Source organism: Rhinolophus sinicus, linkage group LG03, assembly GCF_036562045.2.
Source record: "Rhinolophus sinicus isolate RSC01 linkage group LG03, ASM3656204v1, whole genome shotgun sequence".
In the NCBI taxonomy this organism is placed as follows: Eukaryota; Metazoa; Chordata; class Mammalia; order Chiroptera; family Rhinolophidae; genus Rhinolophus; species Rhinolophus sinicus.
Window position 1 is genome coordinate 51,181,685 of NC_133753.1, and position 17,312 is coordinate 51,198,996.

Sequence of the window (17,312 nt, forward strand, 5' to 3'; positions counted from 1 at the left end):
TAGAGAACTGGATTTCTAGGCTGGCTTCTCTCTTTTTGGCCCCATAGTGGGCAAATTATTTAAAATCTTTGTGTCTCAGTTTCCCCACTCTAAAACAGGGGCATTTACCTCACAGGGTTTGAAGGAAGCCTGAATGAGAAAATCCATGAACTGTACTTAGCACAGTGCCCAGTACAACACATATCAGCTGTTATTATTTTTATTGATTACAGTCTTTTGTCGTGCTTTTTATTTTTCCTGCTCATATACATTCCTTCCCTTTCTCTTTCTCTACCCATTTAACTGACTATAATAAAGAATAGAACTATTTATAGTGATGGGGTTCAGGGCAGGCTGTCCCAGAATCTTCTACTGTGGCACGTGGATTATTTGGAGATGAAGACAATCAAGGCCCAACAGACTAAAGAAGAGCTTTTTACCTCCCCCTTAACTGCCTAAAAGAATTTAGATAGGGGGCCTGTACCAGGAGGAGAGCTGTTACCTGAGGTGACTGTTTACATCAAAAAGACCTCTCTGCACACATGGCAAACACTTGTTTACCAAACATTTGCTCTTTCTGTGAATTGTTTTCCTTCCCCTTTGACATCCCAGACCCCTAACCCCTTCTTACTCAGGATGGCATATAAGCCTCAATCTCCGACTGCCTGGGAGTCTTTTATGTCTTTGTTGTGAGGCTCCTATGCATATGAAATTAAATGTGTTTTTTCTCCTGTTAGTCTGTCTTATGTCAATTTAATTATTCAGCCAGCTAAGGAAACTAGAAAGGAAGAAAAGTTTTTCTCCCCTACAATAAGGTTTTGAAAAAATATATAGAGGTAAGGTGTATGTTTCCTGTTGTTGATTTTGAAATTAACTATATAAATTGTTATATATTCCTTTCTACTTAAAAAATAACATACACACCCCCCTCCAAAAAAATTTTTTTTTTTTTGCTTTCTTCTTTTTTGAGTAATTCCCATCACCTGTCTTGGACCAGCTAACCCTGAATTTAAATGTAAAATTTGGTTCCTTTTCTCAGGTTAATGTCCAAAGAAAACAGGCTCTAAAGTGGGATAGCCTGGAGAGGTAACCACCAGTCAGGACTAGGAACTGGTGGTGAGTCTATCCCCAGCCTGATGCTCCTGAGAATCCAGGGCCCACGACCAGGGGCCAGAGGGTCCGTGTGCCCCTGGGGGCAGTGTGTACTGGGCACCAGAGAACATCTTCCACACAGGCCTGCCCAGGGTAGAGATGGTGCAAACCCACCTTCAGGAGGTCTGTTTTTTCCCTTTGGGTCTGGTGAGGGGAGGTCCCCTCAACCCCCAAAAGGAACTCCTTCATGTCTCTGGGTCAGGATGCCTGTGAGGATTTGACCTCATCGTTCCCAATTTCAGTTCTACTGCTTTGAGAAACGGTCAGATTATTCAGGTGAGTCCCGCAGGCACACTTCCCCTATCCTTAGCTACCTGCTTGCCTGCTGCGGGGAGGAGAAGGTGTTTGCTCTGACTGAGGCATGCTGGGGAAGGAGCTTTATTTACCTCGAGGCCAAGTTTGGGGAGGGGAGGATGAAACTACTGCTGGGTTTAGGCTTCCTTTAAATTTATGGCCACTGGAGTGATACCCTGGAGATAACCATTTTTCACTCCATACTTCCATTCCAATCACCTCATCTGGCTTGGCTGTCAGGCTACACGAAGGACTCTTGGGGGAAAAAATCGTCCTTTTGATGCCTTAGGAAACAAGAGTGATTAGATGTCAGAGGTCAGCCAGTGTGTAATTGGGATCTTGGAACTGCGAGAACACAATCATATTTACAGAGGGCTCCCTGCCTTCAGAGACTCTTTCTTTTTGCTATCATATCTCTAAAGCAAAACTGCTTTTCTTAGCTCTTGATTAAACAAACAAACAAACAAACAAACAAACAAACAAACAAACTTCCCTTGTTCATTTTTCACAGGCAATATAAAACAAGCAAATGGTAGGCTGTTAATGGTAGGTTGAAATGGTAGCAAGACCCAACCTTGGCCAAACTTGGTGCCATGCAGAGAGACATGGATTTAAGGGTAGATGGTATGGGTTTGAGCCCAGCTCTGCCTTGGGTAAATCTTAAACTTCTAGACAATGGGGATAATGAAACGTGTGATACCTACCTCACGAGAATGAAGGATGGTCAAAAATGACACATGGGACGACACATGGGAGGTCGTGTGGATCAATATGTTAGTGGATCAAAGAGATCCTGTGAGACTTGGGGGCCCTAGCAGTCCTGGCCTCAGAGCAGAACGTGCTTTGTCCCCACAGGGACCCAAGTGGCCACCAGCAGAGGGAAACGCCTCAGGGCCCAGCAGGGCAGGGTTCTCCTCAAAGGGATGGAGGGAGTGCTGAGGTGTCCACATTAGGTGGTTTACAGGCTTCAGGGAGGAGGCTGATACATGAGTGGACAATCTCACAAAATAATTCCCTTAGGCTTTGGAGGAGAGGGTCAAGGGCAGTGTGATTTGGTGGCATGCAGGCGAGCCCAGGGCTACTGCAATTAGGAAATTCCTGGGGACCTCACCCTAACACATAAAGGCTGGGATGTTTGATTCATATAAGGGATTAATTTTACGATAAAGCTCACTTTAGGTGTCTCTCTGACTTCCTTTGTTGGTCCCTCTTGTCTTCACTGCCCCTTTTAATGAGTTCAGAGTTTTGAACTGTCCTCAGATTCCACGTCACACCCATCCTCACCCCTGAGCACAGGAAACATCTCTGCTCTGGTCTTGCTTTCTCCCTGGAGACTCATGAGGAGAGAGGTCTGAGTATGAGTTCTGACAATTAAGTTCGCGAACTCATCCTAGAAAAATTGCTACACACCTCATGGCTGAATATCAATACAGTCACCTTTGAAGTACTCCCCTTGGGAAGCTATGCACTGATGCCAGAGCCTAGTCCAGCCTTCAAAGCCATTTTGGAACTCTTTTTTTGGAAAGGACATCAGAGCTGTTGTATTACCCTTGATGTCCTGAATGTTATCAAAATGTCTTCCCTTCGAAGAAGTCATTGGGGGCCAGATCAGGTGAATAGGGAGGGTGTTCCAATAGTTATCTATTTACTGGCTAAAAACTCCCTCATAGACAGTGAGTGCCATGTGAGCTGGTGCATTGTTGTGATGCAAGAGCCATGAATTGTTGGTGAAAAGTTCAGGTCATCTAACTTTTTCATGCAGCCTTTTCAGCACTTCCAAATAGTAAACTTGGTTAAATGTTTGTTCATTTGGTACAAATTCATAATGAATAATCCCTCTACTATCAAAAAAGGCTAGCAACATCATTGCAACAAGTTCAGACAATGCGAACTTCATTGTCTGACCCCATATATAGGTGACATCTTTCAAACAGTGAGTCTGGATGGAAAAGGGAAGGGGCCAAAGAGCTGAAACGTGGGAGTTCCAACATTTAGAAGTCAGGAGATGAGGAGAGACCATTTTGTTTTTGCCAAAAATGGTAATGGTAATAAATAAATTTCTTAATGGTAATAAAAACATCTATTTATTTAGCCAAATAAAATTGTAATGGTAACATTCTACCTAAAGGGTGGGAGTGAAAGGGTTGTAAATGAATGTATGAATCAATTTCTGGGCAGCTTCACCAGCATTGGATATTGACATTCAACTTTTTTTGGGGGGGCAGGGTTCTTTCAGAATATGTAGATTGTCATCTTAGGACTGCTTTCATTTACATTTCTTTGATTTCTAGAGATAATTAACTCTTTCCCACTGTTTGTCTACTAATTGTATTTCCCTTGTGGGAATGGTCCTGTCTTTTACCTATTTATCTTTTGGAATCTTGACATTTGTTTTACAAATTTGAATTAGCTATTTATGATAGATCTTAATTCTTTGTAATGTTTGATAGAAATAGTCTCCCTCTTAAAAAAATCTTTAGTAATGCTATTTTTTATAGTGCAATGACTTAAGTTGCTTCAAAGCCAAGAAAGTTAAAATTCCCTCAGAGAGGTGATAAACATTTTTTTCAATGTTTTGCAAATTCTTCCATAATTAGATTTTATATTTAAGCTTTTAATCAACCAAAAGTTATTTTGGTGAATGTTTTATTTTTAAAACCTTTTTCTATTGTAAAATCAATAACTGTTTATCACAATAAGAAAATGAAGAGTAAACCCCTCCCACATTATTAACCAATGTTAACCCAATAAATTTAATTTTAAAAATACATGATGAGGACGGTCTATAATTTCACCATCCAGAGGTAACCACTGTTGACATTTTGATGTGGATGCATCCAAATTATTTTTCCTGTCTATATATTTATTTTAAAAAATGTAGCTGCAAACATACTGTACCAACTCTTAAAAGCCTGTCTTAACAACATATTAATGACGTTTCAGTGGCATTAAATATTCTTTTAAAATATTATTCAAAGTAGCTATAAATTACATTTATAGATGTACCATAATTGACTTAATTCCCTATTGTTTTTCTATTAACTTTAATGGATCTAAGATATCATTATTATGAATAACGCTGCTATAAACATAATTAAACATAAATCTTGGTCCACATTTCTGATCACCTGCTGTGCTTAAATTTCTTAAAGTAGAATTGCTGAGGCAAAGGTTATAAATATATGTGTGTGTGTATTTTTATTTGCTTTTTCACATATACTGCTAAATTAAGTAAATTTATATTATTTTAAGGTCCCATCAACAGTGAATGGATGTGCTTTCCCACTCACTCCACCCTTTCTCCTTGTTAACTTTAGCTATTAACACTTTTGCAATTTCATGCTGAATTGATAAGCCAAAATGGTACATGCATATTTTGTTTTTTCAATGGTGAGTTAAAGTTGAATTTACTACTACCCCCATTTTTATTGGACATTTTCTTTCTTTATGAATTACCAATTAATGATATTTATATGTCATGTATACTAGTGTATATGTCTTTGTATTTATTATATATTTTAAAATTGAGGTGCTCATTTAAAATTTTTTAAATGATTTCAAGTACACAGTGTAGTGGATATTTATGGATATCACCTTGGTACTTAAATTAATCAACTCCTAACATTTTCCACATATGCTTACTATCTTTGTTAAGAAGAATACCTGTATAGCTATGTAACTCTTTCCAATCTAATCTCATTTTCCCCCTCTTCAAAGGTAACGCTATCCTGAGTTTGGTGCCTATGATTCTCACCTTTGTATATGTTTACACCATATGTATGTAGCTATAAAATATATGGCATTATTTTCTATATTTACACATTTTGATACTCTTGTTTATCTGCAACTTCTTTTTACACTCAGCCTTACATTTTTGAGATTTACCTCTATTGATAAAACTGCTATAAATGGCCCCTTTGCGTGAACGTATCACAATTTGTCCTATTGATGGATATTTGTGTGGTTTACTTTTTGTTTGTTTGTTTTTTACTATTACAATGTTGCAATGGACTTGCATAGTCCACAAGTGAGAGCTTCCAGAGTTTACTCTTAGAAGTGAAATTGCTGGGTTGTAAGATAATGGATCTCTTCAGTGTTGCATGATGTTGACAATTTAGTCTCCAAAATGGTTACATCAATGAACACATCATCAGCAAAATGTGAATGTTTCTCCAATTCTTCTACATCATCACCAATGTACAATGTTAACTCATTGTCTTAATTTTCATCTCTCTAATTACTGGTAAGGATGAGCATCTTTTTATGTGTGCCATTGGTTATTTAAATTTCCTCTGCTATGAATTGTTTGTTCATATATTTTGCCTATCTTTTTTTTTTTAATTTATTGGGATGACAATTGTTAGTAAAATTACATAGATTTCAGGTGTACAATTCTGTATTGCATCATCTATAAATCCCATTGTGTGTTCACCACCCAGAGTCAGTTCTCCTTCCATCACCATATATTTGATCCCCCTTACCCTCATCTCTCACCCCCCAGCCCCTTACCCTCTGGTAACTACTAAACTATTGTCTGTGTCTACGAGTTTTTGTTTCTCATTTGTTTGTCTTGTTCTTTTGTTGTTTTTGGTTTATATACCACATATCAGTGAAATCACATGGTTCTCTGCTTTTTCTGTCTGACTTATTTCACTTAGCATTATACTCTCAAGATCCATCCATGTTGTCACAAATGTTCCTATATCATCTTTTCTTACCGCTGAATAGTATTCCATTGTGTATATATACCACAACTTCTTTATCCATTCATCTATCGAAGGACATTTTGGTTGTTCCCATGTCTTGGCCATCATAAACAGAGCTGCAATGAACATTGGAGCACACGAGTCGTTATGTATAAATGTTTTCAGATTTTTTGGGTAGATATCCAGGAGAGGGATTGCTGGGTCATATGGTATTTCTATTTGTAATTTTTTGAGGAATCTCCACACTGCCTTCCATAATGGCCGCACCAGTCTGCATTCCCACCAACAGTGTATGAGGGTTCCTTTTTCTCCACAGCCTCTCCAACACTTGTTACTCTTTGTCTTGTTGATGATAGCCATTCTGACTGGGGTGAGGTGATATCTCATTGTGGTTTTGATTTGCATTTCTCTGATGATTAGTGATGTTGAGCATTTTTTCATATGTCTATTTGCCATTTGTATGTCCTGTTTGGAGAAATGTCTCTTCAGGTCCTCTGCCCATTTTTCAATTGGGTTGTTTGTTTTTTTGCTGTTGAGTTGCTTGTATATTTTGGATATTAGCCCCTTATTGGAGGCACTGTTTGCAAAAATCTTCTCCCATTCAGTTGGTTGCCTCTTTATTTTGTCGATGGTTTCTTTTGTTGTGCAGAAGGTTTTAAGTTTCATATAGTCCCATTCATTTATTTTAGCTTTTACTTCCATTGCCTTTGGAGTCAAATTCATAAAATGCTCTTTGAACCCAAGGTCCATAAGTTTAGTACCTATGTTTTCTTCTATGCAGTTTATTGTGTCAGGTCTTATGCTTAAGTCTTTGATCCATTTTGAATTAATTTTGGTACATGGTGACAGATAGCAGTACAGTTTCATTCTTTTGCACGTGGCTTTCCAATTCTCCCAGCACCATTTATTGAAGAGGCTGTCTTTCCTCCATTGTATGTTTTAGCTTCTTTGTCAAAAATTATCTGTCCATATTTATGTGGTTTTATTTCTGGGTTCTCAATTCTATTCCATTGGTTTATGTGTCTGGTTTTCTGCCAATACCATGCTGTTTTGATTGTTGTAGCCCTGTAGTACAAGCCAAAGTCAGGAAGTGTGATACCTCCATTATTATTCTTTTTTCTTAAGATTGCTTTGGCCATTCGGGTCTTTGTGGTTCCAAACAAATCTGATGATTTTTTGTTCTATTTCTTTAAAAAATGCCATTGGGATTTTGATGGGGATTGCATTAAATCTGTATATTGCTTTGGGTAATATGGCCATTTTAACTATGTTGATTCTTCCAATCCATGAGCAACGAATGTCTTTCCATTTCTTTGTGTCTTCAATTTCTTTCAAAAATGTCTTCTAGTTTTCAGCATATAGGTCTTTCACATCCTTGGTTAAGTTTATTCCTAGGTATTTTATTCTTTTTGCTGCAATTGCAAAAGGAATTGTTTTTTGTATTTCTTTTTCTGAGATTTCATTGTTAGTATATAGGAAAGCAATGGACTTTTGTACGTTGATTTTGTTGCCAGCAACTTTACTGTATTTGTTGATTATTTCTAATAGCTTTTTGGTGGAGTCTTTAGGGTTTTCTATATATAGCATCATGTCATCTGCAAAGAGTGATAATTTAACTTCTTCATTCCCAATTTGGATGCCTTTTATTTCTTTCTCTTGCCTGATTGCTCTGGCAAGGACTTCCAACACTATGTTGAAAAGCAGAGGTGATAGGGGACAGCCCTGTCGTGTTCCTGAACGTAGAGCAAAGGGCTTCAGTTTTTCACCATTAATTATGAGATTAGCTGAGGGCTTGTCATATATGGCCTTTATTATGTTAAGGTATTTTCCTTCTATACCTATTTTATTAAGTGTTTTAATCATAAATGGATGTTGTATCTTGTCAAATGCTTTTTCTGCATCAATTGATATAATCATATGATTTTTGTCCTTTATTTTGTTTATGTGATGTATCACATTGATGGATTTGATGTTGAACCATCCTTGTGCCCGGGATGAACCCCACTTGGTCGTGATGAATAATCTTATTAATGCATTGTTGTATTCGATTTGCTAGAATTTTATTTAGGATTTTTGCATCGGTATTCATCAGAGATATTGGTCTGTAGTTTTCTTTTTTTGTGCTGTCCTTACCAGGTTTTGGTATCAGGGTAATGTTGGCCTCATAAAATGAGTTAGGGAGTACTGTCTCTTCTTCAAAATTTTTGGAAGAGTTTGTGCAGAATTGGTATTAGATCCTCTTTGAAGGTTTGGTAGAATTCACTAGTGAAGCCATCTGGTCCCGGACTTTTGCTTTTGGGAAGGTTTTGGATGACTGATTCAATTTTACTGGTGATCGGTCTGTTTAGATTTTCCAGTTCTTCATGGTTCAGCCTTGGAAGGCTATATGTTTCTAAGAACTTGTCCATTTCTTCTAGGTTGTTGAATTTGGTGACATATAGTCCTTCATAGTATTCTTGGATGATCCTTTGTATTTCTGTGGTGTCCGTGATAACTTCCCCTTTTACGTTTCTGATTTTGTTAATCAGTGTCTTATCTTTTTATCTTAGTAAGTCTAGCCAAGGGTTTGTCAATTTTGTTAATCTTTTCAAAGAACCAGCTCTTTGTCACATTAATTTTTTCTATTGTCTTTTTGTTCTCTATTTCATTTAGTTCTGCTCTAATTTTTGTTATTTCCTTTCTTCTGCTGACCTTGGGTTTTACTTGTTCTTCTTTTTCTAGTTCTTTAAGGTGTAACATGAGGTTATTTATTTGGGAGTTTTCTTGTTTCTTGAGATAGGCCTGTAATGAGATAAATTTCCCTCTTAAAACTGCTTTCGCTGCATCCCAAAAATTTTGGTAGGATGTATTTTCATTGTCATTTGTTTCTATGTATCTTTTGATCTCTCCTCTAATTTCTTCTTTGACCCAGTCCTTCTTTAAAAGTATGTTGTTTAATCTCCATGTATTTGTGTTTTTTCCGCTTTCTTTTTACAGTTGATACCCAATTTCAAAGCCTTGTGATCAGAGAATATGCATGGTATGATTTCAATCTTCTTAAATTTGTTGAGACTGATTTTATGTCCCAATATATGGTCTATCCTTGAGAATGTTCCATGTACACTAGAAAAGAATGTATAGTCTGATGTTTTAGGATGAAGTGCTCTATAAATGTCAATTATGTCCATTTCATCTAATGTGTCATTTAGGGCTACTATTTCGTTATTTATTTTCTGTTTGGATGATCTATCCATAGCTGTCAATGGTGTATTTAAGTCTCCTAGAATAATTGTGTTTTGGTCAATTTCTCCCTTTAGTTCTGTTAGTAGTTGCTTGGTGTATTTCGGTGCTCCCTGATTGGGGGCATAAATATTGATGACTGTTATGTCTTCTTGTTGTACAGTCCCCTTCACCATTATGAAATGTCCATCTTTGTCTCTTGTTATCTTTTTCACCTTGAAGTCTGTTTCATCTGATATCATTATGGCTACACCTGATTTTCTCTGGGTACCATTTGCTTGGAGTGTCAATTTCCACCCTTTCACTTTGAGTCTATGCTTGTCCTTGTAGCTGAGATGTGTCTCTTGGAGACAGCATATGGTTGGGTTTAGTTTTTGATCCAATCTGCTACTCTGTGCCTTTTATTGGTGAGTTCAGTCCATTTACATTTAGGGTGATTATTGATATGTGAGGATTTCCTGTCATTCTATCTTTAGTTTTCTGGTAAGGCTGTGTCTCCATTGTTTCTTTGCCTTTTGTTGTTGTCTATTATTTCTGTGTGGTGGTATTCTATGATGTTTCCCTCTGTTTCTTCTTTTATTACAGTATATATTTCAGTTCTGGATTTTTTTTTGAGTGGTTACCCTTAAGTTTATGTAAAAGAAAGTTTGATATTTAGAGTATTCCATTTTCTTCAGTATGCTTACTTTCTCCATTCCCATATTCCGGTTCAGGCCTTTACTCTCCCCCTTTTTATGTTTTGGTTGCCACAAATTGTCCCTGTTGATGGTGGTTGAATAGCCTCCTTTAGTATTTCTTGTAGTGCAGGTCGTGTATTAGAAAATTCCCTCAGCTTCTGTATGTCTGGAAAGGTCTTTATTCCTCCTTCATATCTAAAGGATATCTTTGCTGGATATATTATTCTTGGCTCATATTTCTCTCTTTCAATAGTTTGAATATTTGGTTCCACTCCCTCCTGCCTTGTAGAGTTTCTGCTGAAAAATCTGATGATAATCTAATGGGCTTTCCTTTGTAAGTTACCCTCTTCTTTTCACTGGCTGCCTTGAGGATTCTTTCTTTTTTGCTGATTTTAGACAGCTTCAATACAATGTGCCTTGGAGAAGGCCTATTGGTATTTAGGTAATTAGGTGTTCTATTTGCTTCTTGGATTCAAGGGTCCAGTTCTGTCCACAAGTTTGGGAAGTTCTCGTCGACAATTTGTTTGAATATATTCTCTGTTCCCTTCTCTCTTTCTTCTCCTTCTGGTATGCCCATTATTCTTATATTGCTCTTTCTGATGGAGTCAGAAAGTTCTTGTAGAGTTCTTTCATTTCTTTTAAGTCTCAAGTCTCTTTCTTCTTCCATCTGTGTAATTTCCCGGTTTCTATCTTCGATGTCACTGATTCTTTCCTCCATCTGGTCAACTCTACTACCTGCGCTGGTTATTTCATTCTTAATTTCTTCCATTGAGTTCTTAATCTCCAGAAATTCTATTTGGTTCTTTTTTAAAATTTCAATCTCTTTTGTAAAATGCTCATGCTGTTCTTTGATTGTGTTTCTGAGTTCATTTAACTGCCTTTCTGTGTTTTCTTGCATCTCATTGAGTTTTTTCAGAACTGCAATCTTGAATTCTCTGTCATTTAAGTCACATATTTCCATGCCTTTAAGTTCCTCTTCTGGAGACTTTTCACTTTCTTTCTGAGCTGTCTTGTTGCCTTGGTTATTCGTGGCAATTACTGATTTACTATTTCTCTTTCTAGACATCTACAGGAGTGGCTTCTGCAACAGGTTGATAGGAAGAGGTCTTTCTTTTGTTTTCCAGTACTTGTTGGTAGAATGTTTTATTTTTTCTCCTACCGCAGCCTTTTTTTTCTCTGTCACACGGTGGTTCTATGTTTTCTCTGCACTATTCCAACTTCTCACACAATGGGGGGATTCCCTGGGAGACAGGCTTCTCCTCTGTTAATAGTTCACCTAGGTCACAGGGCGCAGTGTCCTGATGGGTATGCGGAGAGCTTTTGAAGTTCCAAATCTCTTCCTGCACCAGATTCAGAGCCCTTATGTTTCAGCAGTTCTGTTTACTCCTGCAGGGATCCGCCCAGATATGTGGGGCCAGGGGCGGGATGAGTTGTGAGAGGTGGCCCAGAGCAATGGCGGAGACCACCACCACAGCTGGTCCTGCTTCCACAGCTCCCTCCCCTTTGCCAGAACTAGTTGGGCTGTGAATCTGTGTCTGCGGTCCACAGTTCTCAGAACAGCAAATATTTTGTTCTTTTGATCTGACACTGCTACTGTTCTGCTCCTAGCACCAGGCAGGTGGGGGCGGGGCGAGCTCTGGGAGGGTAGGGAGGGGGCGGCTAGTCTCAGTGCCTAAGGCTCCGTTCTCTGCTCGGCAGTGCGGGCTTAAACCACCGTTTTCAGCCTTTTTCCCTCAGTCTTTTCTCCGAGGTCTCTGCCGTGAGCGTTGGGTTCAGCCGTGTTATATGCTGCCCCCTCAGCCCTGTGGGCCATAAGCAGAGCCCTAGCAGTCTGAGTTCTTCCCTCTCCTGCAGCTGCGGTAGTTCCGGGAAGCAGCGAGCTCGGAGCACTGAGCTAGGTCTGCGTCCTGCGCCCGCGCGGCTCCGTCTCTGCACTTCTCCCTTCCCTCTTCCCCCGCTCGCGCGATTCGCCCACCTGTAGGTAAATTCAGTAGTGGGCCTCTTTGTCTTGCCTGTCTGCTGTGCAGGGAGTCCTTTGTGGAATTATTGTTGTTCGATTAGTTGTAAATTCCAGGGGAGCTTTACAGAGGCTCACCTCACGCCGCCATTTTGATGACGTCTCCTTTTGCCTATCTTTCTACTATTTCATTAGTGTTTTTCTTACTGATTGTAATTTTCTACGGTTGTATTACATGTTTTGCAAATATCCTCTCTCAGTTTGCATTTTGTCTTTTCACATTGCCTGTGGAGTTTTTGGTTGAACAGAGTTTTAAATTTTCATGTAGTCAGATTCATCAGTCTTTTCTGTCCAGAACAATCCTGTAGAGAAGACAAAATCTTGCCTTACCCTCTTAGGGAGCTTTTGGCTGTGCCCTGAGAATGAAACTGACATAAGACAGACTAACAGGAGAAAAGCATACACTTTGGTAGTATGTTTTACATGACACAGGAGCCTTCATAAGGAAATGAAGACCCAAAGAAATGGCAAAATCTACATGCTTTTATACTGGGTTGAACAAAAAGGGAAAGTAAACTATATAGGAAGGCTAAAGGAAGATCAGAATTATTGTAACAATGTCTATTTGTACAGTATTTTCTCGGCTCTTTTCCTTATTGAAGCACGTTCCTTTCCCCCTCCTTCCCCCACCCCCTGTACTGGGAGGGCATCTTTCACAGGGGAATTTTCGGAAGAAAACGGGAGATTAGGATACCCTTCTTGAATCTCTTTTTTTCCAAATGCTTTTAGCTCAAAATAATCCTTATGCCAAATTGACATATTTTGGGATGGTATATTCTCTCACTCTCAAATCCTTAGTGTCTTCATTTCTTCAATTTTTCTTTTAAGTCTCATCACCCCCAAAATTAGCAATTCTTTTATAAAAGATGTTCTGTAATTTGTTGTAATCGTTCAGCTTTCCTAGAATTTACTTTTATTGGTCACCATGCACTCTTGTTACGGCTGCAGTCTGTGAGCGCATTTATAATAAAAATGATTTTTCTGCCTATGTTTACTGGGCCTGACATGGATGAAGTGATTAATAAGAGTTAGCAAATAGATGGTATGCACATGCCATTCCTGCTTCTCATCCCTTAGTAGACATTGCTAATTGACCGCATTAATCTCTTCATTCATGTACCCATATATTCATTTATTTACTTATCCAACAATTATTTTTAGAAAATCTACTATGTGCCTGAGCCAGGTTCTAATCTTTTCCAACCAGTTTTATTGGAATTGGCACTGGTGCACATTTGTCATCCTAAGACGTATTTGTGCGTGTGTGTGTGTGTGTGTGTGTGTGTGTGTGGTATTTTTCACAGGGTTGTGGATGAGTATGATACTTATCTCCTAGGATGAATTGGGTATCAGATCTTGTTTATCCATGATTTGGAACTGATTACATAATATGGAAAAATTTGTTTCTTGATTGTGTGGAAATATTTCTCAGTAAATTCGTTTAGGTCATATTTCTATTGGTGGATGAGGTATTTCTTTAATAACTTTCTCAATTTCCTTCTCCTTCATCATTATTTTCATGTTTTCTACATCTTGTTTTGCCAATTTTATAGTTTATATTTTGTATTGTCCGTTTGGCTAAATATTTTGAATTGATTATGATAAACTGTGCATTGCAGTCATTTATATTTTAAAATCCTTTATGTCAATTGTTAAATTACCAGTCTTGTTTTTTTTATTTTGTTGATATATACCTTTTCTTTTATTTACTATATTTCCAAGGGGTTTAATCTATTTTATAATCTTTTCAGAGAATGAGCATTTAAATTTATTTATATCCACTGGTTTTCTGTTTTTCAGTTTTTTCCTGTCCTTCATCTTCATTATTTTCTTTTTATTTTCCCTTATGTTGATTCTCTTCTTTTTATAAAATTTTAAATCAAGTGCTTAGTTCACTTATTTTATATTTCTAAAATGCATCTCCATCTTTACCTTTGGGCCCTGATTTGTTCATAACCCCCTCACTTTTGATAGATGGTGTTTTCAGTTTTATAATACTCCAAAGTTATTACCATGTTCTTAATTTCCTACTTAACTTTGTTGCTTAGGAGAACTTTTGTTGCTGTTGTTAGAAGTTGTCACCCATTTGTTTGCTTTTGTGGTAAATGGTTCTTTTTATGTAATTTTAAACTTACAAAAATATTAAAAGATTAGCATGAAGAACTCCTGTACACCCTTTACCCAGATTGACCATTTGTTTATGTTTTGTTTGTTTATATTTTCCCTGAGTATTTTATCATTCATTCTCTCTATATGAGTTTTTTTCTGCACCATTCGAGAATTAGTTGCAGATGTACATACATACCCACCGACCTAAATACTTCAATTACATTTACTGAGACAATTTCTCTAATAAAAATCAAGACATTTAACAGTTAAGAAAATCAAGAGATTTCATATTGATACAACATGATCATCTAATTTCATAGTCCATATTCAAGCTGTCAGTTATCCCAATATACATGTAATTTATATTTAAATAAATAAATTTATATAATCTATATTTACATTTATAATTAACCCTTTTGCTGCCAGTCGGATACATCTGAATAAATATATCCGATATTTTTATGCATAAAATAATGTCATTTATATACAAAGTAGCTTAAATTGTTATTATTGAATGCATAAAACAGTCAAAATATCAACTTTTTGTTTTTTTGTGGATTTCTGACACATTTTGAAACAAAAGTTGAACTCAACGTTGTGAAAGAATTAATAGTTATTTAAATTGAATTAATTTAAATTTACACTTTATTTTAAATATATTGTATATATTCTGTGTATATATGTATACATATGTACACATATGTATACATATATATATATAGAGAGAGAGAGAGAGAGATTGAGAGTATTTTAAAATTTACAATAAAGATGATGACAGTGGTAACAACTGAAATGGCTACTTGGTTACAGCAACTACCACATATAGGGCACTAAATGTACTAATATTTATTTTCTTCTTGTACTATGTTCTAAAGAAGTACATATTTATTTTCATATTTATTATTTTATTGTACACTTATATATTTGTAGTAGAAAAATAAAGCAAAATAATAAAAATCGCCAGGCATCTCAGAGGATAGAGATAACCACTGTTAGTATTTAGGTGCATATTTTTCAGACTTTTGCTTTCAATCAACAAAAATCTGGACCTTTTTTCTGGTTAAATGAAATGTGAGTATATTAAAAATATGGCATCATACTGTATAATGTTTGGTTTTAGCCGCTTTCTTTTAAGTCTTAGTATCATGTTATTTTACAAACTTTATAACTAATATTCGTAACAACTTTGCAAAGTCGAGCTACATTTTTAGATGAAGAATCCAAGGTTCAGAGAGGTTTAATAAATTGCCTAAGTCACACAGCCGTAAGGGATGGGATTATAATCCAAACTCTGGACTGTTTGCTTACAAGCCTGTGGATTAGATCACTGTTTTGCCCAAGGCTCCTTTCATTGTTTTTATTTATATTGTTAACATTTAGTGTTATTGCATTGTGTTCAGAAAATATATTTATATAATTTTCCTCTTGTTTCATTTTTGGGGACTTATTTGAGAGATAGTTTGTGTGTACCAACGCGCTATACATTGAAAAAAATATAGAGTCTATATTATTATTAAGTTCAATATATATCTACTGGTTCTAACTTATTAATTGTATAGTATTCATAGCCTGTATGTTACTTTTCAAATTTATATCTATTTTTGTCACATTTTCAATGTCTTCTAAATCTTCGTCTCTTTAAATTTGTCTATTTAATTTTAAGGTTGTCTAATTTTTGTCTTAGCTTGATGAGTTAACACCTCCCATAACAATTTTGTTTTAAAATTCTATTTCTCTTTGCATTTCTAACTTTGGTAATCCATACCTTCACTGTTGATTTTATATCTTTCGTTATAATCAGAAGCCTCTTTCCACCCTCCCTCCACCTTTTGACTTCAAAATCTTTTTATGTGATATCAACTTTACCAATTTTATCAACTTTTTTTGGTAGGAGTTTCCTCGATAAAACTTCATTATTTTTAGCATTTCTGCATCTTTTTGTTATAGATACCTATTTTTAAGCAACAAACATTTTTTGGGATCTTATGTTTTAACCCAGTATGGGAATCTGTCTTTTGAGAAATGACTGGCCTAAAAATATGGACTCCTTTGGGATGCTGAAAGTGTAGTCATATGAAATGAGCTCTCAGCTACCGGCTGTGGACTTTCTGTAAGTTAGTTAATTCCTGTGTGAGGAAGTTATCCATTTCTTCATCTGTAAAATCGTGTTAATGGGAGTACCAACCTCACACAGAGTTGTGGCGAAGACTAAATGAGATCAAGAACACTCAGGAATAAAAGCATATTAAACTATTATTTGTAAAATATAATTGTCATTCTTTGCTGTTCTAGACATCATGCCTGGAAATATCATTCAAAACAAGTTTCTTGGCAATAGTATATAAAGCAAATTCCTTAAACCAAAGATCCATGCTCAAAATGGGGGTAATCGGCTCCATATTTTTCTCTAACTGTATCTCAAATTTCTCTTTGAGATCATGGGAATAACTTACAATAAAATTGCTGAGAAGCAGTGCTCCAGTGCCCCTTAGTTTCAGTTCAACTGGTCCGTCTTCACTTCTGGCTGCACTGTGTAGTTTCACAGCTTGACTTAAATTCAGCCATGTCAGGAATCAGAGCCTTGCTTTCCATTTAATTCATTAACTGTTTAGGTTGTACAAATAAGTTGTTTTCTCTCGTGATGTGTATTGAAGCTGTAGGCGTGGTTGGCTTCGGCTCTTCTCAGCAGGCGTGGATAAACTGAAACTAAGAAAAACAAACCAAGCAATGATGGATTTTCTACTTCCTGGATCATGTAACTTGCTCATCCAAGGAAAGCCATCTGGTGGGCAACCAGACATGAGGACTAATTCTCAGCCTGTGGTTCTCCCTCCAGCAGTTCTCCAGCCTCTGCACAACTGAACCCTCTGCTCAATTAAAGTTGCTAGGAATAGAAAGGGAATTCTTATTCACTTCTGCTCCAGAGAACCAAGAGGGACAGAGTGGAAACCTAAAAAAGTCTGAGGTTTAAACTACAGCCCAGTTTTAACTTTCTAAAATGGTATTGGTATTTTAGGATCTAGACAATGCTATATTACCACACTGAAGAATAAATATTCTGTAATATTATAATCTGATAAACTCTAGAATAACATGATTTATTTTTGTGTTGGCGTCCAATCTCTTTTGGCTTCTGTTTGATCACTCAGTGGGAGATAA

General features: G+C 36.8%; 1 protein-coding gene across 1 annotated transcript in view; it reads right to left on the reverse strand.

The window, feature by feature from the left end:
• Positions 1-16,832, reverse strand: part of LIPC (lipase C, hepatic type) — a 153,811-nt gene extending 136,979 nt beyond the window's left edge. Inside the window, exon 1 of the mRNA XM_074327680.1 lies at positions 16,607-16,832. The gene's annotated coding sequence lies outside the window, so the exon portion shown is untranslated. The remainder of the gene's footprint in view (positions 1-16,606) is intronic.
• Positions 16,833-17,312: the final 480 nt, after the last annotated feature.